The 25,703-nt window shown below is 40.6% G+C and overlaps 1 protein-coding gene across 49 annotated transcripts in view; it reads right to left on the bottom strand.

Moving 5' to 3' along the window:
* The window catches only part of NRCAM (neuronal cell adhesion molecule), a 317,402-nt gene that overhangs the window by 186,669 nt on the left and 105,030 nt on the right, over positions 1–25,703 (bottom strand). Inside the window, exon 1 of one of the 49 annotated variants that reach the window (XM_084977471.1) lies at positions 23,596–23,637. The exons of the other annotated variants lie outside the window; for them this stretch is intronic. The gene's annotated coding sequence lies outside the window, so the exon portion shown is untranslated. Of the gene's footprint in view, positions 1–23,595; positions 23,638–25,703 lie in introns of those variants that run through there. 49 annotated transcript variants of the gene reach the window in all.

Below are 25,703 nucleotides of genomic sequence, written 5' to 3' on the forward strand. Positions count from 1 at the left end.
AAGATGTGGCTTGGATCTGCCCTTGCTGTGGCTGTGGTGTAGGCTGGCAGCTGGAGCTCCAATTCCATCCCTAGCCTTGGAACCTCTATATGTTGCAGGTGCAGCCCTAAAAAGACAAACAATAAAACAAAACGAAAAACCTGGCTTGAGAGGTATGTTGGAACCAAAGTCAAGTGAAGCTAACAAGGACTTCCCCATAACCAGGGTACTCTGACACAGAAGAAGAGTGTATTCTTACAATTTTATTTACACTTATGACATGGTAGCAAGTATTTCAATTGAGTTCAAGGCTTGAAAGTATTTCAGTTTTCATTTGAATTTCAGGGCATGGTTATTATGCAATATATATTCATTACTAGGTTTCCTATAAAAAAAAAAGGAAAGGAACTGTGAAAAATAGTACACTCGGGAAAATAAAAAAGAAATGGATTGACAAAGTAGTAGGAATAAACTCTAAGAGTATCGTTAAAGAAAAAGGAAAATTCTGAATGAAAAGAAGACAGACGTGGCAAGCAAATGCAACTTGTTAAGAGCAGAAATAAACACCATTCTCTATACAATTTAGGGAAGCATGAGTCTTTAGCCGTGTCTAATAAAAAAGGGAAGACCTATTGATTGGACAGTTTATCTTCCGCAAATAAAAGGGAAATATAAGTTTGAGAAAGGTGCCAGGTGCCCTGGAGTCTTATTTGTAATTAAGAGTGGCTTGTGGTGACAAAGCAATGCAAATTTCTCAAAAGAAATCAGGGACAGGGGCGGGAAGCACCAAAAGGATGGAGAGTTGTTTTGACAGAGAGAAAAGGGAGGGAGCTTGAACCTCATGAATCAAGTTGCCCTCATCCCTCCATTCTTTTAACATCACTAAGTGATTCTGGTATCTTTTCTCCCTTTTCTCTCACTCTCTTGATTATCCCACTTTGCAACCAAGGGCTTTGATTTTATTTTTAATCTTCCTAACCCCAGCTGTTGCCAGAGCCTTCCCTGTTAAAGGGCTTAGTTCAAAGAGTCTGATCCTTAAAGCACACACTGAGCACACGGAGGCAACAGAGGCAGTGTTTGGGAAAGAGTGCTGGTCTGATGCTAGAGTCCAAATCCAGCTCGGCGCGGTCCTCCCTGGAGAGCTCAGGGCCCGACACAGAATCTCACTTTTTTCATCCTTAAAATGGGGATAAGAAGTCCTGCCCTCTCTAGGGCGGAGGATGAAGAAGATCAAACTAGATCATGCAAATGGAAAAGCACTAGATACAGATATTACTTTTATGGAGATGTTTATGTTTGTACACTATTGCCTATGGAAAGTATGAAAAGAAAAAAAAAAGAGAGAGAGTGAGAGAAAACAAAAACCAACCCTAGGAAAATAGTAGTTTGTCTTTCAGTATACTTACTCTATGTCCAGCTGTACTAAACGTCAGATAACAGGTATTTTCAAGGAGGTTTTCAAGGATGTAAAACTTTGTTTCATTAGTATAATCACACCGATGTTTAATTTTGTAAGGTTCAAAAAACTGAGACATTGCATATAACCTCACAGGTCCTCTTTGAAGATGCACCACAAACCAAAGCTAACAAATCCAATTATGGCATTTAAAAAAAAATGTGCCCCTAATCCAGCTTTTCTTATTCTCTTGACCACTGAACTCTCTGGAATACAGGAGAATGCATACAGAAAATCTGGGGGAGATTCTCAAGCCAGTGCAGAAAGAATGACAAAAGAATCCTCTTTTTAAACAAAAAGGCAAATGCGTTAAACTTATATCAGACTTTGTGCCCGAAAAGTACTACATTACAACAGAAAGAACAGGAGAGAAGCAGATATGGAAGAATAAGGCCTGGCTGGAAAACTGTTTTCAGGTAATACAAAAATGGCCCATGAGACCACTCAGAACAAACACCTGTACCGAGGATGACAAAAGACACTGAAGTGTTAACACACCCTGTTGGTGTTAACACACCCTGTTGGTGTTCCCTTACAGCAAACATAAACCTACAAGCATTTATTCTTCCTTAAACTGTGCTCACATTTGACTAGTAAAAAATACGTGAACTAAATCTGACTGTCAATGCCACCCAAGTCCTTCATTTAAGTATTTAACAAGCTACGTGAGAGACTGATTTTTTGATACAAACTCCATGAACCAGATCAGCACACTACATAAAACCAAATCAAGGAACAGAGACCAGAAAACTTGAGACCAGCCTTTCCGGTTGAAGGACCGTTCTAACGTTGGCTTCTGTGTTACACAAATCATTAAAATGATACCTGAAAAGGAGAACAAAGATCCATCCATCCCAGTAAGCAGTCACACATGGCTGCCCTCTGCACAGAAAACAAGCACAGATGTTACCTCCCAAATGAAGTTATCTCACTGCTTCCCGTTTCTTTCCAGGAGCAAAAGGAAAATCTCGGACAGAGCGCCCATCCCAGCACATTTCTGCAGATAAAACACTGGCAACTGATCCCTGCTGTGGCCAGATCCAGGGCAGTAAAATGTTAAAAGTCCTCTCCAGGGCGATCCAAAGCTGCTCAGACCTCCCGGGCCTCCCAGGGTGATCAGCCTGGCTTTGTGGTGATACAATGGGTGTTAAACATTTCCTAGTATCCATTCAGAAGCATGAGGAATCTGAATCTGTTATGGTTGCTCAAAGTTATTTAGCAAAATGCACAGAAGGTGATGGTTTTGGTAATGTCATTGTTTTAAAACCTCCTTGGGAATGACAGGCACACATTACTATACATAAAACAGAAAACCAGCAAGGATCTACGGTACAGCACAAGGACCTGTACTCAGTATTTTGTAATAACCTAGAAGGAAAAAAAATCTGAAAAAGAACAGATATAAACATATATATGCATAACTGAATTACTCTGCTATCTATCTGAAACTAACACAACATTGTAAATCAACTATACTTCAATTTAAAAAAATTTTTAAAAATAAAGTAACTGCCATATTTTCACCTATGAGGGGAGAGTGCAAGATGCCATATAGTTTCTTCTTTTTTTAACCTACTAATAAAACAACACTTTAGAATTCCTGTTTGGTCATTACTTAAGTATTCTTTGTTTACAGAACACAGTAACTGCTTGAGACTGTGTTTTTTTGTTTTGCTTTGTTTTTTTCACCATCAGGACCTACTTTCACATCCAGATGACTCCCAACAACAATTTCTGCCTTCTTCCTTTTACAGTAGCCTAGAAACTATCTGCTTCAGCTAATATAATGTGAAATCTTAGTGAAAACAAATACTGTAACTATTTTTCTTTGTTTCCTTTCCCCTACTGACTTATTTCTCATTTCATTCCTCCTGCGGTCATTAGTATTTACATACCCAAGCTTAAAAACTTTTAAAGTTTGGTTTGTATTATTCTTGCATGCCAGGCATTATTGATACATAAGTATACAAATAACAAAGAGTGAACAGATATTTTCATCAGAGTGATAACTCCATCAGGGTTATAGCTCATGTTAAGAAGACCTAAAAAAGGTAATGGAAAGTGTTATAAAATTTAGGGGGTTTTTTGGCTGTGCCCATGGCATGTGTAAGTTCCCTGGCCAGGGACTGAACACTTGCCACAGCAGCAAACTGAGCCGCAGCAGTGATAATGCTGGATCCTTAACCTGCTGTGCCATAAGGGAACTCTTAAAATGTAGGATTTTTATAATACAGCCTCGTGGTTGGCATTACCACACATCCTTAAGCCACCTGTTTTTGCTAAAATTTCTAATGAGTACTTGCAAACTTTGAAGATTCTCTAGCAAAACTTCAAGAGAAGTCATTCACTGGCTCTGATTCAAGACAGTGTCCATTTACTCGACTTTCCATTACGGTGATTCACTTCCTAGGAACAAATCTAAAAAATCTGTTCCCTGTTTATTACAGTGACGGTCGTGAACAATGTGTGGATATATTTCTTTGAAGCCCTTTTCAGCACTTCTTAAGACTTGCTTAGAATAATGCTTTTCTCCACAAAAGCACAACCAACTGTAACACAATCTCCTTCAAAGCCCATTGTCAGGGAGATTAACAATAACCGCATGACCTCGGAAACCTAACCAAGTAGAGACATCAGAGGGTCCTACCTCTGCACATCTGTTTCTCTGCTTAATGTGTCCTAATTAGCTTGGAATTCTGCTATAAAAAAAAAAAAAAAAAAAAAAAAAACCTTGAAAAATACTTTTTGGATTTCTATTTTACTCCTTTAAAAGATAAAACAACTGAGGGGGAGAGGCGCCTTTAAAGTGAATTCCTCTTGATGACACATCAGCTGCTCTGTATATGCTATGTTATTCATGGCACCAGCTGATAGGAAACAGATTAGGTGACAGTTAGCCAGGTCACCAAGATGGCACACATTGCTGGTAACAGAAAGCAGGCGAGAGTGGAGGATTTCTGCTTGTTATCCCCTTAGGGTATTTTCAGATCATTTTCTTTGGAGTGAATTCTCAAAATTTAAACATTCCCATTGGAAAGCAGAATGTGCCTAGGTCTTTCCATAAATATGTTAACAAAACCTTTTTTTCTCCTAGCGAGCTATTCCCACAGGTAGAAAAAAGGCTCAGGCACCAATATGAAAGAAGGTTGTATTTTAAAGGACAGCGTAAGGACGACTTGAAATGGTGCTTTAAAGGGCAATTGTGTTCTGAACAGCCAGGGCTGAATGGAGGAGAGACCAGTCCGATTGTGCGTCTTGACGGACCGAGCCTAATCAGGATTATTTCAGCACACTGCTTCCCTACATCCCCAGACCCATTAAACGCTAAATGCTTCTGCGGGCCCATTTCCCGCTCTGTCTCCCACTGTGACCAGTTACTTTTCAACAGCGGTTACTCAGTGGGCTTCTCAAAACATTTTTTGGTAAACGGAGAGATTGGGCTTAAAGGCTCCTTCAAACCCATCATCAAATCCGTCATTTTAGGACAAGAATGGGTCCTGTCTCACTTTAAAACAGCACCATTGGGACTGCCATGCAGAATGGGGGCCCTCTGAAGTAATCCTTTTACCCTGCAATATATTTTTATTAAGAAAAGTGAAAGTGGACAGCTCTTACTCTTTCCACAAAAGCTGCTCTGTCTTTGAAAAGTAACTTTGGATGCCTTTCATAAAACTCGTTAGGCTGTTAACTCTTATCATCCTTCCAACCACATCGGGGCCAGGCGACAGCAATTTACAGCATCGAAATGTACATTCTGCTTTCTCTTTCCCATATCTAATGTCTGAGGTTGTCCAGACCCAGCCATTTCTGGTGCATAACTATATGTGATGACTTGGTACCTATTTTAATTGAAGTACACAAAAATATTAGATGTACTTTTTATGATAAACTTCTTCATTTAAACCTAAAAGTATGGGCGTTCTCTTGCGACAGAGCAGATTAAGGATCCAGCACTTCCTTAGCAGAGGCCTGAGTCACTGCTATGGCACAGGTTCGATTCCTGGCCTAGGAATTTCTGCATGCTGTGGACGCGGCCAAAAAAAAAAAAAAAAAAAAAAACACCTAAAATTATATATCTAATTTTTGACTAAAATAGATACAATCAGAAAATTTCAGTTTTTAAAAGTTTATTTTCTACCCAAATTTTACAGTTCTGAGTATCACAATGTGTGCATAGAACAGACAACCTCTTTGCCTCAGTCTCCTCCTCTGGAAAATGAGGACAATATAGTTACCATGGGGGCTGAATGAGTTAATATTTGTCAATCACTGAGAACAATGCCTGGCCCATAATAGATGTTACGTGAGTGCTAGCATTAAATAAACAAATATAAACCAGATATCGTCTATGAATGAGCAAATGACGCCCTCGGAATGGAAGCGTGCTCCCCACAACTATTAGTTGGCTTCCACCATGTTTATTTTTGTCATTATTTTGCAGGCTCTTATATTTTCCCATGTTCACATTCACTGCCAGTTTTCTGCCACATTTTGTCAGTCCTCCCAGTGCAGAAACGATGGATGCTTTTGTTTTGAATTCCTTTACAGGAAGAAAAAAAGGATGCCAATTAGCTGGCTGCATGTGAGAAAGAAGAATTTTGCTCAAGTAGGCTTAGACACTGAATGGGAAAAATGAATTAACTGAGTGTGTCTTCCCCCCACCCCGAAATGCTATGCTAGACCCACAAGCTCACAGGCATCAGCGGGCACATTTCTCAAAGCTGCGGATCTGCATGGTGGAGACAACTTAAGTGCCATGTCATTCGGTGAAGGTGTCACAAGAGCCATCTGTTTCTGTAAATACAGTACAGAGACCCAGGAAGCCCACGGATAATCTGATGCCACAGCAGACTGGCATCCCATTGTTTTTTCCTAATTTACTGATAGGCCAAATGCCAAGGTTCTAGAAAGGCATTGTGATGCTGAGTTAAGGAGGGAGATTGAGAGAAAATGGTTTTGAGGTGAATCTCTACACTTTTAACTATTTCAAGAGAACAAATTCTCTCTGAATCTGTGCACCATCAAAACAACAAAACATTCACTAATTCTCAGCTCCTTCTCCTTCTCTCAATCCCCATCTTCCTCCCACTCCTGCCTCACCTGTTTAGAGTACATATAGATTTTCCAAATCACTGCTTTCATTGCTTTTGGTTAATTTTTTTTAAATTTATTTTATTGAAGTATAGTTAACTTACGATTTTGTGTTAATTTCTACTATACAGCGAAGTGACCTGGTTATATACATAGAATATATACATATTATTCTTTTTCATATCCTTTTCCACTATGGTTTATCACAGGACTTTGAGTATAGTTCCCGGGGCTATACAGCAGCACGTAGTTTGTCCAGCCTATATATACTAGTTTGCATATGCTAATCACAAACTCCCAGTCCTTTCCTCTCTCACACCCCTTCCCCTCAGCAACCACAAGTCTGTATAAACCCATGCTTTTTTTAAAAAAAAAATAACTCTGGGGAGTTCCCATCGTGGCTCAGTGGTTAACAAATCTGGCTAGGAACCATGAAGTTGCGGGTTCGATCCCTGGTCTTGGTCGGTGGGTTAGGGATCGGGCGTTGCCGTGAGCTGTGGTATAGCTTGCAGATGAAGCAGATGCGTTGCTGTGGCTCTGGCGTGGGCCGGTGGCTACAGCTCCGATTCGACCCCTAGCCTGGGAACCTCCATGTGCCGCGAGAGCAGCCCAAGAAATGGCAAAAAGCCAAAAAGCCAAAAAAAAAAAAAAAAGAAAAAAAACCTCTGGTATTATTGCAATTAAAAATGATTCTTGTGGTTGCCAAGGGGGAGGGGGAGGGAGTAGGGTGGACTGGAAGTTTGGGGTTAAGAGATGCAAACTCTTGCCTTTGGAATGGATTAGCAATGAGATCCTCCTGCGTAGCACTGGGAACTATGTCTAGTCATTTATGACGGAGAATGATAATGTGAGAAAAAAAATGTACACATGTATGTGTAACTGGGTCACCACGCTGTACAGTAGAAAAAAAAAAACTGTACTGGGGAAATAACAATTTTAAAAAAATGATTCTGTAAGAAAAGTTTTTGCAAATGAAAGTGGTCAAAACACTGGGCACCTTTAACAAGAGTACTAAAATGAACCAAAATTCCTTGTATACTATACCTCCGTCACCCTTCGTGAAGAGTGCCATCATGGCCACTCATACATGTGTTGAAATACTCTATGACATGCATTTTATTCAAAACTACGTCTAGGAGTTCCCATCGTGGTGCAGCAGAAACGAATCCAACTAGGAACCATGAGGTTGCAGGTTGGATCCCTGGCCTCGCTCAGTGGGTTAAGGATCCGGCATTGCCAAGAGCTGTGGTGTAGGTCACAGACAGGGCTCAGATCTGGCATTGCTGTGGCTGTGGCGTAGGCCGGTGGCAACAGCTCCGATTTGACCCCTAGCCTGGGAACCTCCATATGCTGCAGGTGCAGCCCTCAAAAGACAAAAAGAAGACCAAAAAAAAAAAAAAAAAAAGTATGTCTAATTGCAGCGCATTAAAGTCTTCTTAGAATTGTCTTTATACATGTGAAAATTTATCAGAAAATTCAGCGAACAGAATCACAAGAATGTAATCATAACTGAAATTGGGAAAGATATACACCAAGAAAGGATAGAAATGAATAGAGAGAGAGAGAAAAAAAAAGGAGGTTGTAAAGACTAGGAAACATATCAGGGATCAAACCACAAGAAACTGCCTTTTTTGTAGGTCAAAAGAAGTAAAAAAATCAGTAGTTTCATATGATTCAACCTAATTACTTCCCTAGGACTTTCAAGGTCCAGTCCAAATTATTTAACAGAAAACAAATAATTTCCATCTCCAACACTGGTTGTAAAACAAGACATTACTATTTTCTGGAAGTTTCAGCTACTATAAGCAGTGACCTCCCAAAGAGCCACACATTGCTGATGTGTCTCTGAGTATTAAATAATTTTCCCTACTTCCTAACAATATATTTAAATCCACACACACCTTTTTAGATTCCATGTCCCCTAATACATTTCTGGATAAGAATATACTACATGTAAGTTCATTTTTCAAAATGACTTTACTTCTGACACCCGAAACTTTATTTGAATAATATGGAAGAAATTCATTCTTAAAAATAAAATAGAAAGAGGTTTGATAATTCTACTGTCATAAAATTCACCAAAATCATCCTAGCTGGAAGAGATCTTTTTAATCACACATTTTCAAATCTTTTCTGAACCGTAAAATCTACCACCTCTTCAGAAAAAATCTTAACAAATTATCTCATTACTGTTATTACAACGATATCTATAGGACACATTAAAAATCAAGCTCCCAGAGTTCCCGTCGTGGCGCAGTGGAAACGAATCCACCTAGGAACCATGAGGTTGTGGGTTCAATCCCTGGCCTTGCTCAGTGGGTTAAGGATCCAGTGTTGCCATGAGCTGTGGTGTAGGTGGCAGACGTGCCTCAGATCTGGCGTTGCTGTGGCTGTGGGGTAGGCTGCCGGCTACAGCTCCAATTGGACCCCTAGCTTGGGAATCTCCATATGCCGTTAAGTGCGGCCCTAAAAAGACAAAAAGCCAAAAAGCCAAAAAAAAAAAAAAAAAAAATCAGGCTCCCTTAGAGCCCTCCTACACTGTTGGCAGCAATGGAAACTGCTGCAGTCACTAGAGTACAGTATGGAGGTTCCTTAGAAAACTAAATACACAGTTATCATATGATCCAACAATCCCATTCCTATGCATATACCCAGACAAAACTATAACTCAAATAGATATGTGCAAGAGATTCCTGGTGACTCAGCAGGTTGAGTCAGGCATTGTCACTGTTTTGGCTTGGGTTGCAGCTGTGGCGCGGGTTTGACCCCTGGCCCCAGAACTTTTGCATGCCACAGCCACAGCCAAGAAATAGAACAAAACAAAAATGATACATGCACCCCGATGTTCATAGCAGCACTACTTACGATAGTCAAGACATGGAAGCAACATAAATGTCCATCAACAGAGGAATGAATATGGTACATATATATAAAATGGAATATTACTCAGCCATAAAAAGAATGAAATCATGCCATTGCAGCAACATGGATGGACCTAGAATTATCATACTGAGTGAAGTAAGTCAGAAAAAGAAAGACAACAATCATTATGTCACTTATATGTGGGATCTAAAAAAGTGACATGGATGAACTTATTTACAAAACAGAAACAGACTCACGGGTATAGCAAACCAATTTATAGTCACAAAGGGGAAAGCAGGGGAAGGCTAAATTAGGAGTTGAGGATTAGCAAGCACATGAGCAGATACAAACAGATACACAGTAAGGTCCTACTGTATACCACAGGGAAGTATAGTCAATATCTTATAATAAAATATAAAAGAAAAGAAAAAAATCAGACTCCCTTAGATTTATTTTAGAAGTCAAGCATTAGATGAGTCATAGGCAACTTTATGAATCTGTTGAAAGTTATGGAACCCTAAACCAAGAAAACTTAGAAACCCCAACATATCTGTTCATACAATGGGAAGTTCAAGAACTCGAGTCCCTATACACAACTATAAATGAAATAAAACTCATCAAGTAACCAAAAAAAAAAAAAAAAAAAAAGGAACTCGAATCCCTAAAAGATTGATGCAACTCTTTTAACTGGTTTTACCTCAACCTCTTCTGTCACATTTCACCCCACTCATCACTCATCTTTCTTTTCTGAGATGACCCTAGAGGAAACAAAAATTTTCACAATTTCCTCATCTTCAATGTATCAGAGTTTCCTTATAGTTCTTGCTTGAACGTGTGTGTATGTGTGTATAGCATAATTTTAACACAGCTGCAATCTTGACATTTTCGATTTTTAAATTTACATTATGTCACAAGTATTTTTCATATTGCTACAAGAATTCAGAATTGTAATTTCAAGTGAATACACAATATTCCACTGAAATGCTGTGCCAGGGATCGAACCCACACCACCAAGATCGAGTCCACTTGCCTCCAATACAATTTAAGTGTGGATACAGTCATCAGAGAACTGCCTCTCTGCCCTTAGACCTTATCATCTAGCGCTTACCTTACATTTGCTTTTTTTGTTGTTAATTTCACTTGTAAAATATGTAATTGTCTCTCCTTTTCCTCTTGAATTATAAGCTATTTCTGTTAACTCTAACACCAAATTCTGTGCTTTGCACAAAGTTAGTACCTGTTTACTGTTGGACCAATCAGCGATTATCTGAATATGGCCCTACTGTCCTGCATATGATTCGGAATATGAACTCATAATAATTTGAGAAAAAAAATCATCAAATTAAAATAGAACCATCTTCACTTCCTCACATATCAATTAGCATGAATAACAGGTTCTTGGCTCTATGCCCTTCTTTCCACAGTTTCTCCTTGTTCTTGTCTTTCCTTTAATAATCTTTCAATAATTCCATTATTTCCATCAATTCATCTGTCCTTATTTTTCTTTTTCCTCTTTCTCTGTTATTCTATCATGTTTCCACTTCCTTTTCAGCTCATGTATTCTATTTCTTCATAAAGGGGGACAGTGGTTAAGAACTCTGGAGTCAGGAAGTCTTGGGTTCAAACTCTGGCTCGATCCCTTTACTAGTTTGTAATTTGAGGCTTTCTGCCTCTTCAAAGTTCATTTTCTCCATTTGTAAATGGTGTTAATGGCAGTAACCTAGAGTCGCAAAGGGAAAAATAGCACAGTACATGCAAAGCATTACACAGCCTGGCTGTGGCTATGGCGTAGGCTGGCGGCTTCAGTTCCAATTTGACCCCTAGCCTGGGAACCTCCTCTCCATATGCCTTGGGTGCGGCCCTAAAAAGACACACACACACACACAAAACAGGATGAGCAAAGATGAAAGACACACACACACACACACACACACACACACACACACACACACACAAAACAGGACGAGCAAAGGTGAGGGAGGGACAGATCTGTCCTGACCAGGAAAGAACACTCATCAATACTGGGCTTTGTCATCTGTAGTCAGCATGGGAGGTGACCAGCATGACCAGGTGACAGTCCTGCCTGACATGGGGGATGACCCATCTGGACAGCCTGTGCCTGTGAGCGACACCGCACACCTGAAAGAGAGGCTTGCTACCAAACATGACCCTCTCCACTGCGTTTCTCCCAATCATTTCAAAATAAATATAAAGCAATATCTAGTAATCAAGAAAGGATAAAATGGGATGCCCCAAAATTTAATATTTTGGATAAAATGAGGAATGAGAGATGAAAAGGTAAATCAGAAAATGGGGATATTTGCTATTTTGCTATTTAAATCTTAGGACATAGTTATACAACAAAGGGTATTATCTATTGAATCCTTCTATCACTGTTTTAGGCGCATGTACATCTATTAGCTAATTTAATCCTCACAATAATATGATGATGTATTTCCAGTTATTTACAGAAGACACGGAGAGTCAGAGAGATTAATAACTTGCCTAAAGTCACAGAGCAAGCAAACTGAGACATTGGGATTAGTCAGACTACACACTGGAGTGGTGGCATTGAGTGTGGACTCCTTCAGACCAGAGGTACCATCACAGCAGAATTTGTATTCTATTTCAAACTGACCCTGTCATTTAAATCATAATTCACAATGGGCTTTATAAAAGAATATATGCTTCTGCAACTGATGGTATTTTCCTTCACACAACAGACAGGAGATTCTCTATTTTCACCACCGCCTCCAAACATAAAGAAAATAGAAAACAAGAGAGTAGAAATTTTTCCTTTCAATTCTACACCTGGTTGGTTCATGTCCCACTAGCATTTTTTCGTGGGTTTTTTTGTTTGTTTGTTTGTTTTGAGATTTCAGTGCAAAGATAAGGGGTGGGCTGGCTGGCTGCCACATCAGGGAAGTAAGTAATTTTGAGAATGCTCAAGAGATTGCAGATTTAACTGTTTTGATCTCTCTTCCATCCCTTAAGGATGAGGACAGTGTTTGGTTGCTTATCTCACACAAAAGTCTCCAAAGATGTGGGCAAGGTTTTATCCCCTCAGAGTTCATTCCAGAGTGGTGGAGTGGGAAAAAATCCTCTGCAGTCCTTTTCAGATTTATTTCCTCCTCCAGCTGAAGCACAGAAACCTAGTACAGCTAGAGACTGCCTGCACAGTGTCCTCCCCAAACTCAAATTACACTCCTCGGAAAGATCACAGCTCACACACTGAGCAATGCGTTACTCAACGCCCCTCCGTTCATGGCCCACAGTTTGCCTCTGCTGCTAAACTCTTCCTCGTCTTTCTATTTTCCACAAGCAGCAGAAGGGGATGCCATGGATGGGGATTAATATCAAGACCAAAAGCATATTTTCAATTACTTATCTGTCACCCAAAACACTGATCCTGAAACCGCCTCTCTCCCGTCTATTTGATTTGAAATGACCGACACACAAATATGGAACCCCACGGACCCATTCTGTTCGGGTTTATATGTGAATTGTTTGCAGTGAAGGACTTCTGCTTCATTTAAATGATCGCTCTCTCGTTCAAAGTTTTGCTGACCTTATTTCCTGCAGTTAATTACTCGTAGTTAAAAGGCTGTGTAATACCACCCAACTCATTTACATCACTGAGGCGAGGCAGGCGATCCATGAAGGGACCTTAAGCTTCTTCCACTCTCCCAGGGCCGGTTCCTGCTGTCTAGTCCAATTTGAAGCTTTCTGCAATGGAGTGTCTGTCATGTGGTGTGTTTGTATCCATCTGTATTACTCAGAAGAATAGATGCAGTGTTTACAAAATATAATAATGAAATGCATAGAAGGCTTTGACCAGGAGGCAGACTACAGAGATTAGCTGATTTTAAATTATTGGTAGAATTTAAGAGATAAAACTAATTGCCTTTAAGACAGTATGCTGATTTTTTTTTTTTTTAATCCTGGGTGTAGATTGCAAAATATATTAAAAGTTACAAGGCTTTCTTGACTTGCTTTCTCCACTGTCAATACTGTGTTAGCCAATTTTAAGGTTTACTAGAAACCTAAGAATGTTCTGAACAGAGTTCCCATTGTGGCTCAGTGGTAATGAACCCAACTAGTAACCATGAGGATGCAGGTTCAATCCCTGGCCTCACTCAGTGGGTTATGGATCCAGCACTGCCGTGAGCTGTGGTGTAGGTCACAGATGCAGCTTAGAACTGGCATTGCTATGGCTGTGGCATAAGCTGGCAGCTGCAGCTCCTATTCTCAACCCCTAGCCTGGGAACTTCCATATGCTGCAGATGCAGCCCTAAAAAGAAAATAAAAAAAAAGTTCTAAAGGGTTTTCCATGAGGAAAACACTCAACTGAATTCTAGGTAGGCCCTCTAAACTCAAGCTCTCTCATCATCCTAATACATCTTTAAACTTTCTAAACACATTGAAAATGCTAGGAAAGAACTACGTAGCGTCTTTCTCACCTCCTAACTTTCAAACCTCTTAAATAATTACAAGTAAACAACTATAAGCCATTAAATAGATTCCTTTCTAAATTAAGAGACAATTTAAGTTTAACTAGATAAGATATAAAATTCTGGAGGGGTTTTTCTGACAAATTTTTTTTTCAGGGCAGCACCTGTGGCATATGAAAATTCACAAGCTAGAGTTCCAACTGGAGCTGCAGCTGCCAGCCAGCACCACAGCCACAGCAACACAGGATCCGAGCCGCATCTGCGAACTACACCACAGCTCACAGCAATGCCGGACCCTTAACCCACTGTGAGAGGCCGGGGATAGAATCCACATCGTCATGGATACTAGTCAGATTCTTTTCCGCTAAGCCACAATGGGAACTGCCTGATAAATTATTAGTAATTTTAAATAAATAATAGTAAATATAAACATCATGTATTATAATGGAAAGCTGGTCAAGACATCTGATGTTTCTATGACTTATTTTTGCCGTTACGGAAAATCATAGCAGATATTACTCTCCTAAAGCAGCAAAGATCCAGGCCAATTAACAGTAAAATTTAAGGAACTATTCATATTTTTTGGAATTACCAACATTTGTTCTATTAAATAACAATTTCCTAAATATTTATGGAATGAGTATTCTGTGAAATGTACCATTTAAGGGGCTGTTGGTATAGACAGAAATTTTATAGTGGGAGGAACTCATGGTTCTCATTTTATAGTTAAGAAAAACAAAAGTAGACAGAGATGATCAGAAACTGAGTATGACAAATAAAGTCTTAACCTTACTTCTAAACAAAAATACATTTTAGAAACCAGGGCCTCCTCCTTTTGTTGGCTACATCCGCGGCCAGGGATCGAACCTGTGCCACAGCATAGACCCAAGCCACTGAAATAAAAATCCCAGATCCTTAATCCAATATGCCACAAGGGAAATCCTTGCTATCTTTCACTATATGAAGTCAAGGATCAAGGACAAGGTGAAGCCAAGAAGGAAGGCTTGATTTTGACTCTACCCAGAGAACAGGATTAGACCCAACCAATGGAAGTTTTTTTGGTTTTGGTTTTTGTCTTTTTAGGGCCGCACCCATGCGTTACGGAGGTTCCCAGCCTAGGGTCGAACAGGAGCTGTAGCCGCTGGCTTACACAGCAATGCAGGATTCGAGCCATGTCTGTGACCTATACCACAACTCACAGCAACACTGGATCCTTAACCCAATGAGTGATGCCAGGGATCAAACCTGTGTCCTCATGGATGCTAGTCAGGTTCATTTCCGCTGAGCCACAACGGGAACTCCCCAATCAATGAATGTTTTCATGAAACAAATTAGCCCCAATGAACCAAGGATGAGAAACACGGGCCCTGGGATAGATTTTATAAAGGAGAAGAAATGGAATAAAGAGGTGAATTCAAATGGGAAACTGATCCTCTTACTGTTTATATATAAATGGACATAAAAGAGAACAGGTATGAGAGTATGAAAAGGTCTGGCTTCCAGGTTCAGCCATGAACCTTAGTCAGCTGTGTGATGCTGGCAAGTTACTCTACCTTTCTGGATTGTACTTTCTTCAATTATGATAAAGTACGGTGTCTGATGAGGTAATTACAGAGATTACATCTAGCACAAAATTCCCAACTCTCGTGGAAAGAGTTTAGTCTCAAAATAAGGAAAACCTGTATAAGTACTGAAGTTGTTAAAAAAAAAAAAAGGACATGAACATTACTATAAATTAGTGAATTCTGTTAGAGGGGTTTTTTGTGGGTTTGTGTGTGTGTGTGTGTGTGTGTGTTTTGTCTTTTGTCTATTTAGGTCTGCACCTGTAGCACATGGAGGTTCCCAGACTGGGGGTCGAATGGGAGCTGTAGCTGCTGGCCTACACCACAGTCACAGCAACAGGGACCTGAGCTGTGTCTTTAACTTACACCACAGCTCACGGCAACAATGGACCCTTAACCCACTGAGCAAGGCCAGGGATCGAACCCTCGTCCTCACAGATAATAGCTGGGTTTATTAACCATGACGGAACTCCTATGTTTGAGTTTTAATAAAAGCAACCGATAACCTGAGGATTGACCTAGTTATTCCCCCAATCTCCTCGAAAGCTGACCCATTGGCTCCCTGTGCTCAAGTGACAGAGAGCTTTGGAGAGGTAATTAGGCTATGAGGATGGCGCCTCTATGAACAGGCTTAGTGCCCTTATAAGAAGAGACGTGACAGAGATGCTCTCCCCTCCAGCCATGTGAGGTCAGAGCAAGAAAGCAGGAGTCTGTGAAGCAGGAAGGGACTCGCCAGGAATCAAACTGGCCAGCACCTTGTTCTTGGAGTTCCCAGCCCCCACAACTGTGAGAAAGAAATTTCTGTTGTTGAAGCCTTTCAGTCTAAGACATTTTGTTACAGCAGCCTGAGCTGACAAAGACAGTCCCAAAACCTCTATCATACCCAGCAGCTGCGCCAATCCAGTAAAGCTAAAACAGGGGGTGAGTGTGGGGGAACTGAGCAGTCAAAGCTGGGGAGCAGATGTGTTTCATGATGATGAAAACTAACGCTAAAGAGGATAATATGGCTCCTTGCCCTGAAAATCGTGTTAAAGTATTAAAAAGTATACTCTCTTGTGGGAGGTGGGGGAGTGCCAGAGGTCAGGAAACAAAGTTTAGTTTTAGTTCTGCCATTAATTAGATTTAGATCCTCTTTTTAATACTACAATAGCTAATTTTATTCATTGCAAGCTATCTTCCTAAATATATGCATCTGGGCTCACAAAATAAAAGTCCATGCTGGTTTTAATGCTTGCTAGATTTAGATTCTTAAACAATTAAACAGTAAATTAATCTGCCTAGTCCCCATCTGTAAGATAAAGGAGTTGTAAATTTTTCCTCATCTATAAAATAAATCCCTTTCACTCCTCCTAAGTCTTGTTGGCTCTACCTCTTAAATAAATTCCAAGGCTGCTGTCTCCTCTCCACCTGCAAAATTTCTTACCTGAGCCATCACTGCTGGTCTCCCTAGCAATTTCTCAGATCTCTCCTGTTCTCCATACTGCCGCCAAAGAAAACTTTCTAAATAAAAATCCCATCATGGTCAATGTCCATCAGTGGCTTCTACAGTCCATAGCAGTGGGCATGGCTTGCTTTTATCTGCTCCCCAGCTTTGACTACTGGATCCTTAACCCACTGAACAAGGCCAGGGATTGAACCCACATCCTTACAGACACTATGTGAGGTTCTTAAGCCACTGAGTCACCACAAGGAGTCCATCTTTTTAATTTTTTAATGTGTCTACTAGAAAAATTTAAATTACATACAAGACTCATATTTCTATGGGACTGTGCCACTCTAGAAATGTACAACAAGTCTTGTAAATAACATCACAGCTGCCAGATGGGTGGTATAAAAGGCTGGAGAGAGAAATTCTGTCCAAACTAGTCAGGGATCAAGTTCCAATTTCCCAAATCCTAAGAAAGAAAAATCCCAATAAAATAAAGTCCTAGGTTGCATCTCAAATTCTAGACTGAGAACCACCCCTTGGGAATTTGATCCAAGAGAAACATCTAAGGATATAAATTCCTCTTTAAGTATGTATGTACTTAGTTATTAACTCAAATCTTGTTCTCTAATCTTCAATCCTCAAACCCTGAATGTTTGTAAATTAAAGGAGTATTTTCCTAACTCCAAGGGACTCAGGATATGTCTTCTAAGGGTTCCTTTAAGCCAGAAACTCTTGCTTCTCGGGATAGAGCCTAACAAAGTTTTGACTTGTTTCCAAAAAATGTGAGGAATGCTTCAAAGCTCAGTGCACTAGGCGCTCTCCCTGGTACTGAGACCTCTGCCTTTAGTCGAGCTCAGTCTTGGCTCTGTGTCTGCAAGCTGAACCCCTCTGCCTTATCTGCTCTACTTCAACACCCCCAACCTCATTCCCCATTCATAGCTCAGTCACCACACTCAACATATTCTATGCAGGTATATTTATGCATTTGACTCTTCACTGGACTGAGCTCCTTAAAGCCAGCAACTGCATTCTATATTCATCTTTGTACACCAAGCACAGAAGTCGGCATGAAGTAGCCACCCAATAAACAAGTGCTTAGCTAATACTTTGAATTGTGCCACTTTATGATCTGCTAAATCTCTTCTGCTGGGCTGCAGTAACCATAGGAAAGGCTTTAAGAGACTTAAGATTTTTTTTTGGGTTTTTTTTGCAGGCAGAGATGGTGCGTGTGTGCGCACTTACACACACAGAGGAGACACAATTGAAAATTCCAGAGGAGGGAAAAAGAACAATCAAAGACCCAGAGGGGTAGCAACAGGTATGTGCAGGTATGATGAGCCCCGTTAAGCTGAGGCTGAGAGTTGGGGAGCAGGGAGAGTGGGAGGTAAGACTTATCTAGCAACTAAGAAGATTGTGGTCCGCAGGCAAGGAATAAGAGCCTTGGAAAGATTTCATTTAGGGGACTGACAACATAAGAGGAGAATTTTAGGGAACAGTGATCTGTGGTGAAGAGGATCGAAGGTGAAAAATAGCACTTAAGTAGCTACTGGGGTAATGAAGACAGAAGGGCATCTTGGGCTTGATTTTATGGGCAGCATCTACAGAAGTTCAGAACTGGGAGGGAAAGTCATTAGGGGAAAGCAAGGAATATGTGAGCTATCTGAGGGGAGGGCTGTATTGGCAAAAGAGCATTTGGGCAAGTTTCGCCATGTGATGGACAAAAATTTCTACCCCAAAAAACTTACAATCTACACAATTTTTCAAAAATGTCCCAACTGATGATGTGACTGAATGTTACTCTATGTCCCAGAGACTAGCCAAGGAGAACGCCAGCCTGTCAGGTTATAGGTTGGTTGCGTTTTATTTTTATTATTGCTTTGAGCCCCATGGCTCTCTGACTTTCTGCATTTTTAAGTCACTACACTTGCTCTTTAAGTATGTATGGACTTAGTTATGAACTCAAATCTTGTTCTCAATGAGCCAATCTATTTTTAGATCTTGTCTGCTACCTGTTTCATCCTCTTGCTATTAATGGCTGGGTACCACTTCTGCAGAAACAGAACTCCTTTACCGTAGGAACATTTCCTACTGCAATACTTCTATTTCTCTGTTTTAAGCCACAATAGTCTGTCACCTGGATTGTTAGAAAAACCTCCCAAGCCATCTGCTTGCTGCTTCTACTCTTTGTGACCTTCTCTCATACAGAGGTCACAAAGACTGTTTAAAATAAAACTGGACCCCACATACTGCTTAAAACCCGTAAAAGCTTCTCATCACCTTCAAAATGAGATCCACGTTCTGTGCCATGGTTATGTGGTTCTACATGATGGGGTCCTTGTCTATCGGACCAAAAGTACCCCTACCACGTGCCCCACTGTTGACAATGCTTCACTCACAATGCTCCTCTGGGTCTTTAAATAACAAGCCCTCTACCCCCACTGGTCCCTCCACTGGAGATGCTTCCCCCAGGTCTCCCTCTGCTTCAGTCCTCAACATTCAGGTTTCTGCTCAAATGTCACTTTCTCAAATGCCCACCAGTCCCACCTCCCCCTAGACTCTCTAGGATGGCATTCCTCCCCCCACCTCCACAAATCTCCTCCACTCTACCTCCTTCACAGTAGTTATTATCATCTCAAATTACCATTCAAGAATCTTGAGATGTTTGTTGTAACAGACACTGTTGGTGCTCCTCCAACATTCCCTTGGCATCCTTCCTTCCAGGCACACTGATGGCTCATCTTGGGAGCATCTGCCCCTCTCTACCTGGAGGGTTTCCCTGAAGTGCTCAGCTTCCGTCCAGGGCAGGCTTAAGAACTGGCAGCTGACACGTGAGCTGAGTGGATACTCATCCAATGACCAAGAAGAGTTGGTAGATGAATGTCCCAGCCTCCATATCACGTGCTCAGGACAACACTGAGGCATATTCTAAACCAACTCCCAAAGCTCACATTGAGACTGAGTTCCACTTGCCCACAGGTAATAACGTTACCTGCTCAGTACCATACCCTGATGGGCTTTCTCTCTTCCCTAGTCTCACAGGCCCAGTCTGACAGCGCTTCTGGGGCCCAGCTCCCAAAGAAATTACCTGCATTCAAATCCTCATTTCAGAGCCTTCTTTTGGGGAATTCGGCTTGCTTCTTTTTTTCTTTTTCTTTTCTTTTCTTTCTTTTCTCCCTCTACATTTCTCTCTCTCATTTTTTAAATGGCCATACCCATGCCATATGGAAGTTCCTGGGCTACAGACTGAAGCTGAGCCACAGCTGTGACTGCTGCAGCAGCAGCACCAGGTCCTTTAACACACCGCACTGGGTCAGGGAATCAAACCTGAGCCACTGCTGCAGTTAGAGTCCTAACCCAATGCACCACAGTGGGAACTCCTCATTTAGTTCTAGTTATTTTATTTTTCATAATTCAGTATCTTTGAAATTACAATCACCTTCCACTAGATGGTTTGTCATAGTTTAGTTGGTAGTGCCAAATGACAAAACTAAAGCAATTTAGTAACAGGTTTGATGTCCTTTCTTCGAAGGAAAGTAATCCACCAATTGGGGGAGTATAGGATCTCACAAGCAGTGTTCCCAAGGGATTTTGGGCAAGAGCGAGTTTTACAGAGTTAGAAGAGGCAACTCTGGGAGTTCTCCTTGTGGCTCAGTGGGAACAAATCGGACTAGTATCCATGAGAATGTGGGTTCGATCCCTGGCCTCACTCGGTGGGTTAAGGATCTGGCATTGCCGTGAGCTGTGGTTTAGGACTCAGAGATGCGGCTCAGATCCTACATTGCTGTGGTGTAGGCCAGCAGCTACAGCTCCGATTTGACCCCTAGCCTGGGAACCTCCATATTCCACGAGTGCGGCCCTAAAAAGCAAAAGTGGGGGGCATGGTTAGGCATTTATTTCCTTATAAGGCCAGTAGGTCTCGTTTTCTGGAGTAAAGTAAGCTAGATAAGCTGAGTGAGGATTGTGATCAGTGTGTGTTAGAATGCCGACTTAGGTTTAGATGTGTGACATGAGCTGGGCCACTGGGGCAGCCTCTGTTTTGTGGGTCCCTACAAATAAATTAACTTTATCAGAAACCTTTTTCTTCTCGTGGTGTTACATAAAAAAGATTACCTGTCAATTACTTGTTGCTTGGGATTACAGAAGCTTGTCTATTTTGTTTTTCATTCTCCACTCTATTCTTGGTATGCTGAAAAGTGCCAAACAGAGCATAGATGCTTCATTACAACACTTGATCAAGTGTGGTATATAGAGGGGATAATGTTACATCCTTTTAAAAGCCACAATGGGATTTCCCATCATAGCTCAGCAGAAACGCATTTGACTAGTAGCCATGAGGACGCAGGTTCAATCCCTGGCCTCACGCACTGGGTTAAGGATCTGGCATTGCCATGAGCTGTAGCATAGGTCACAGATGTGGCTCAGATCCCATATTGCTGTAGTTGTAACGTAGGCTGGTGGCTACAGCTCTGATTAGACCCAGAGGCTGGGAACCTCCACATGCTGCAGGTGTGGCCTAAAAAGATAAAAAAACATAATAAAATAAAAGCCATGATGCACTCCATAGGAAGATGGGACACTGAGGTCCCTTAGAGAGCAGACTAGCTTCATCTGGGGATGGTGGACGACCAAGAGGCAATGCTGGTAGTTGCTAGAAACAACAGCATTCCTGGACTGACTGGATAGGGGCTCTCTGCACTGAGCACAGAATTTAGATGGCCTTCAGGATTGCAGCTCCTAAGAGCTCATATTTGTCTTTCTTTAGTTTTTGACAGCTCAGAAGGAGAGGTAAACCTGGGGAGGGAGTTATTAGACTGATTGCTGGGAGCACAGGTCAAAACAATCAATTAAAGATTTGAAGAGATGAAATAGAAATTATACCTCAAGACTGCAGAGCAGGTCATCTTTTTTTTTTTTTTTTTTTTGCTTTTGTTTTAATTTTTTTCTTTTTATGGCTGCACCTGCAGCATATGAAAGTTCCCAGGCTAGTGGTCGAATCAAAGCTATAGTCATTGGCCTACACCACAGCCATAGCAACTCCAGATGCAAGCCACATCTGCAACCTACACGGTTCAAAGAAACATGGTATCCTTAACCCACTAAGCGAGGCCAGGGATCGAACGCACATCCTCATGGATACTAGTCGGATTTGTTCCATTGAGCCACAACGGTAACTCCCTTTTTTTCACTTTGTAATAAGGCACTTGCAGTTATTTTTACAGGATAGAATAAAAACTTAACAAAAGAAAACATGTGTCTTTTTGCATTTTCAGTGCAAACACTGCCGTGCAATTACAGACACTGCACAGACCTATTAGTCATCCAAAGTGAGGCCCAGAAAGACAATCTCACATAAAGCACAGACAGCTGTGCCATCACCCTGAGAGTGCCTTGGGGCCTCAGGGAGCCCTCTCAATGCAGAGATTAAAAGACCACTCACTTTCTGGCTGTGGAATTGTTAGTCCTTGAGTGGCACTCATTGTAAGGTCACCCTTACATGAATTATTATTATGATTATTTATAAGAACGGCCTATCCCCTAAGAATCAACCAAAGACCACTTCTTTCTCCACAGGTCATCAAAAGCTTGTAAATTTAGGTTGTCAAAGAGTCAAAATTACAAATTTTGCTAACTTGGAATGCAAGATGTTGCATCCTATTATGAAATCCCTGGAGTCCACCAGTCCATTAAAATAATGAGACTTGTAATGTTTTTCCTGCACTATTAAGAGCATCTTAATTACTTAATCTCCAGTGAGTGGCAGACATACAAATTTTACGTATAATCTAATCAAGGAAGTACTGAACAGGGCTCTGGGTTAAAGTCAAAGAGAATTTTCCTTCAATGGTGACACTTCATAGGCCAGCATCAGGCAAACTACGAAAGAAAGCAAATACAGTGGGAATGTCAGCTTTGCCCGGGTATCAGAAAGGCTGTTCTGCCTGTGACATATCTTTCCAGTTCTATGGAGGAAACAGGTTTTTCATGTGACATTGTTGGGAGGTGCTGTGAAAAAATAACCACGCGTAGAAATGATTTTTTATGTATTGCAAAATTTTTCCCAACAATGTTTTTTTGGACAGATACTAACAGGAAATATGAATCACATTTGGGAGCCATGTTTAGGTAGGGGAAGGGTAATCAATAAAACACGTCTCCACACATATGTTTTCTTTTGGTAAAAAATGTACTTTACACACTTTGCAATGGCCCCTGAATAACAAAAATATTCCATATTACTATAATAAAAAAGTAATTGAAAATAGACATTTGATTTGTCAAAAATATAGCTCCCCTTACATTTATTTCATATTTACTTTTAACTAGAATAAATTTTCTTTCTATTCCCTTTACACAAATTCATAAATATTGTGGCTTGTCCAAAGAGAAGACAAAGCAGTGAGGCGCAGATGACAATCAGAAGGCTGAGAATAATAATGGCTAATCTTTAATGACTATCACTTCTTATTTCCCCTTGGGGGAAAAATCTGTTCCTCTCCACAACATTCTGATTCCAGTAAAGAGCATGGCTTCATTATTCAAATAAAAAAACTAGGAGTCATCCTGAATTTTTCTCTTTTCCCATACCAATTTCTCTACAGCAATTATAGCTATGAAATCTAAATAATAATAATAATAATAAAAATCCAACACTCACCCACACAGCTAAATCCATCAGCATATCCCAATGATATATACATCCCAGGTCCACCCATTTCTCACCAAGTCTGCTATTCCCACCTCAGCCCAGCCACTATCATCACCCACCTTGTAGACCCAACAGCCTCCACATTGGTCTCCTGTGGTCTTTTCTCCATGGGGCACCAGAGTGATCTCTTTAAAACTTAAACCACATCATGCCACTCCCATTCTGGAAATCCTTCACTGCTTTTCCATGTTCTCTTGTATGAATTTATTATCAGTCCCTCGCTACTAGAACACACGCTTCTTGGAAACAAGTACCTCTTCTGTCTTATTTTCTGCTGTATCCTCAGCTCCCAGAACACATGGTGAATGTACAACAATTATTTACTGAAAGAAGGAATGAATGGATGAGTTCTTCACCCTGTGCTAGGTACAGGGTAAAGCACTGTACATGCACTGTTGCTTTTAACCCCCCAGAGCTGCAAGAGACAGGCCATTATGATTCTCTGGACAGATCCAGAGGATGCTGGACTCATAAACTAGGCAGTGGCAGAACTGTAAAAAGCCAGGAAGTACAAGAAGGTCACACAACACTGTTTCCAATGTGTGAGGTTAGACTGGTCATTGAGTGATTTGGGGTTTTAGCTTCTTCCTGTGAGGGAAAAGAATCATGTCCCCACCCCTTTCCAAGTTTTATATAAAGCAGAGAGTTCTTAAAAATCAATCACAGAATCATGGAGCCACAAGTTATTTTGGACAGCCTTCAAAGTCTAGCTCCTAATTTCACTGGATATTGCTGAAAGAAATATCAAACAGTACATAAAATGTATAAATATAAGATAGATTTTTCCAAGGAATATAGAAATGGTTCAACATACATGCTGTACAGCCGAAGTTGACAACAACACTTTAAATCAACTATACTCTAATAAAATTTTAAAAAAATGTATTAAAGCAATTCCACTCTATCAGAATATTAAAGGAGAAAAACTATGCTAATCTCTTTAACTGCAGAAAAATATTCAATAAAATGCAATACTCATTCAAGAGAAAGCTTTTCAAAAACCAGAATTAGAAGGCAACTCCTTTAGCTGGATAAGAGAACTTTACTAAAAATGTATAGTAAACATCACAGTTTATAGTAACACATGAGAAGCACTGCCTATAAAAATCTAGAACAAGACAAGGATGACTCCCATCACCACTCCTAGTCAACAGTGTACTAGAGATGTCTGTATACCCCCTTTTTGCAAATGACCCAACAGTGAAATGTTATGTAGCTATGGTTTGAAAATACGTATAACCAGCAGCAGGAAGAGGATTCATTGTTCCAAGAAAAAATTCGTATAGCCTACCAAAATATAAATAGAATGGCCAAAGGGAAGCCAGAGAGGCAATTACTTTGGCCTTAGAGTAATTTATAAAGCACAAGCACAACACAATGAATTAGAAATTCTGAACAAATATTCTAACTTCTCTAGCTATGTTTTCCCCTCTCCCTACTAAGGGGGCCTATTTGAGAAGGAAAAGAATGAGGCTAAAATATTTTCCCATGGCTATCAAGGTTCCTCACCCTTGAAAATGACAGGTATGGCAGGGATGGTGGGGAAGTTCTGTCATCAAGAAGAAATGGCTTGTCCTGACAGACTGTGTGTGAGACACTTATAAATGACATCTTAATAAGCCAATCATGAAAATCACAAATATGTCTTTTCCCCCACCAAAGCATGTTCTTTGGCCATGCTTTCTTTTTAAGGGTTTAAGAGTTTCCAGCCACCTTCCCAGTATTCCTCTATAAAATCTTTTTTTTTTTTAAGGGAGAGTTGGTGGCTTTAGTTGAGGAAGTTCCATGTGGAAGCTTCCCAAAGTCAGGTGATACCGACTTTGCCTTCAGGTAAGATTCCCATGACCCATGGACAGACTGGACCTTCCAGAAAGCTCACATCTCTGGAGCTAAGCCAGATTTTTATGTCCAGGGACTGCATAACTGGCAGATCTCCATAACATGAACGTTGGTCTACTCCCTGAACACTGTAAACTACTTATTCCCTCTTGTCAAGAGTTGTTTTACCCTATTAGCAAAATCGACTGAGTACTGCCTCTGGGCAACATCAATGTGCCAGATGCCTTGGTTGGGAATTATAATTATTAATTATAGTAATTCTGACCAGTGTGAGGTGGTACTTCCTCATAGTTTTGATTTGCATCTCTCTAATAATTAGTGATGTTGA

The sequence above is a fragment of the Sus scrofa genome, chromosome 9 (assembly GCF_054392235.1).
Source record: "Sus scrofa isolate SSC_HxYL_T2T_F1_AM1 chromosome 9, Sscrofa_HxYL_maternal_Yorkshire_Landrace_v2.0, whole genome shotgun sequence".
NCBI lineage: Eukaryota > Metazoa > Chordata > Mammalia > Artiodactyla > Suidae > Sus > Sus scrofa.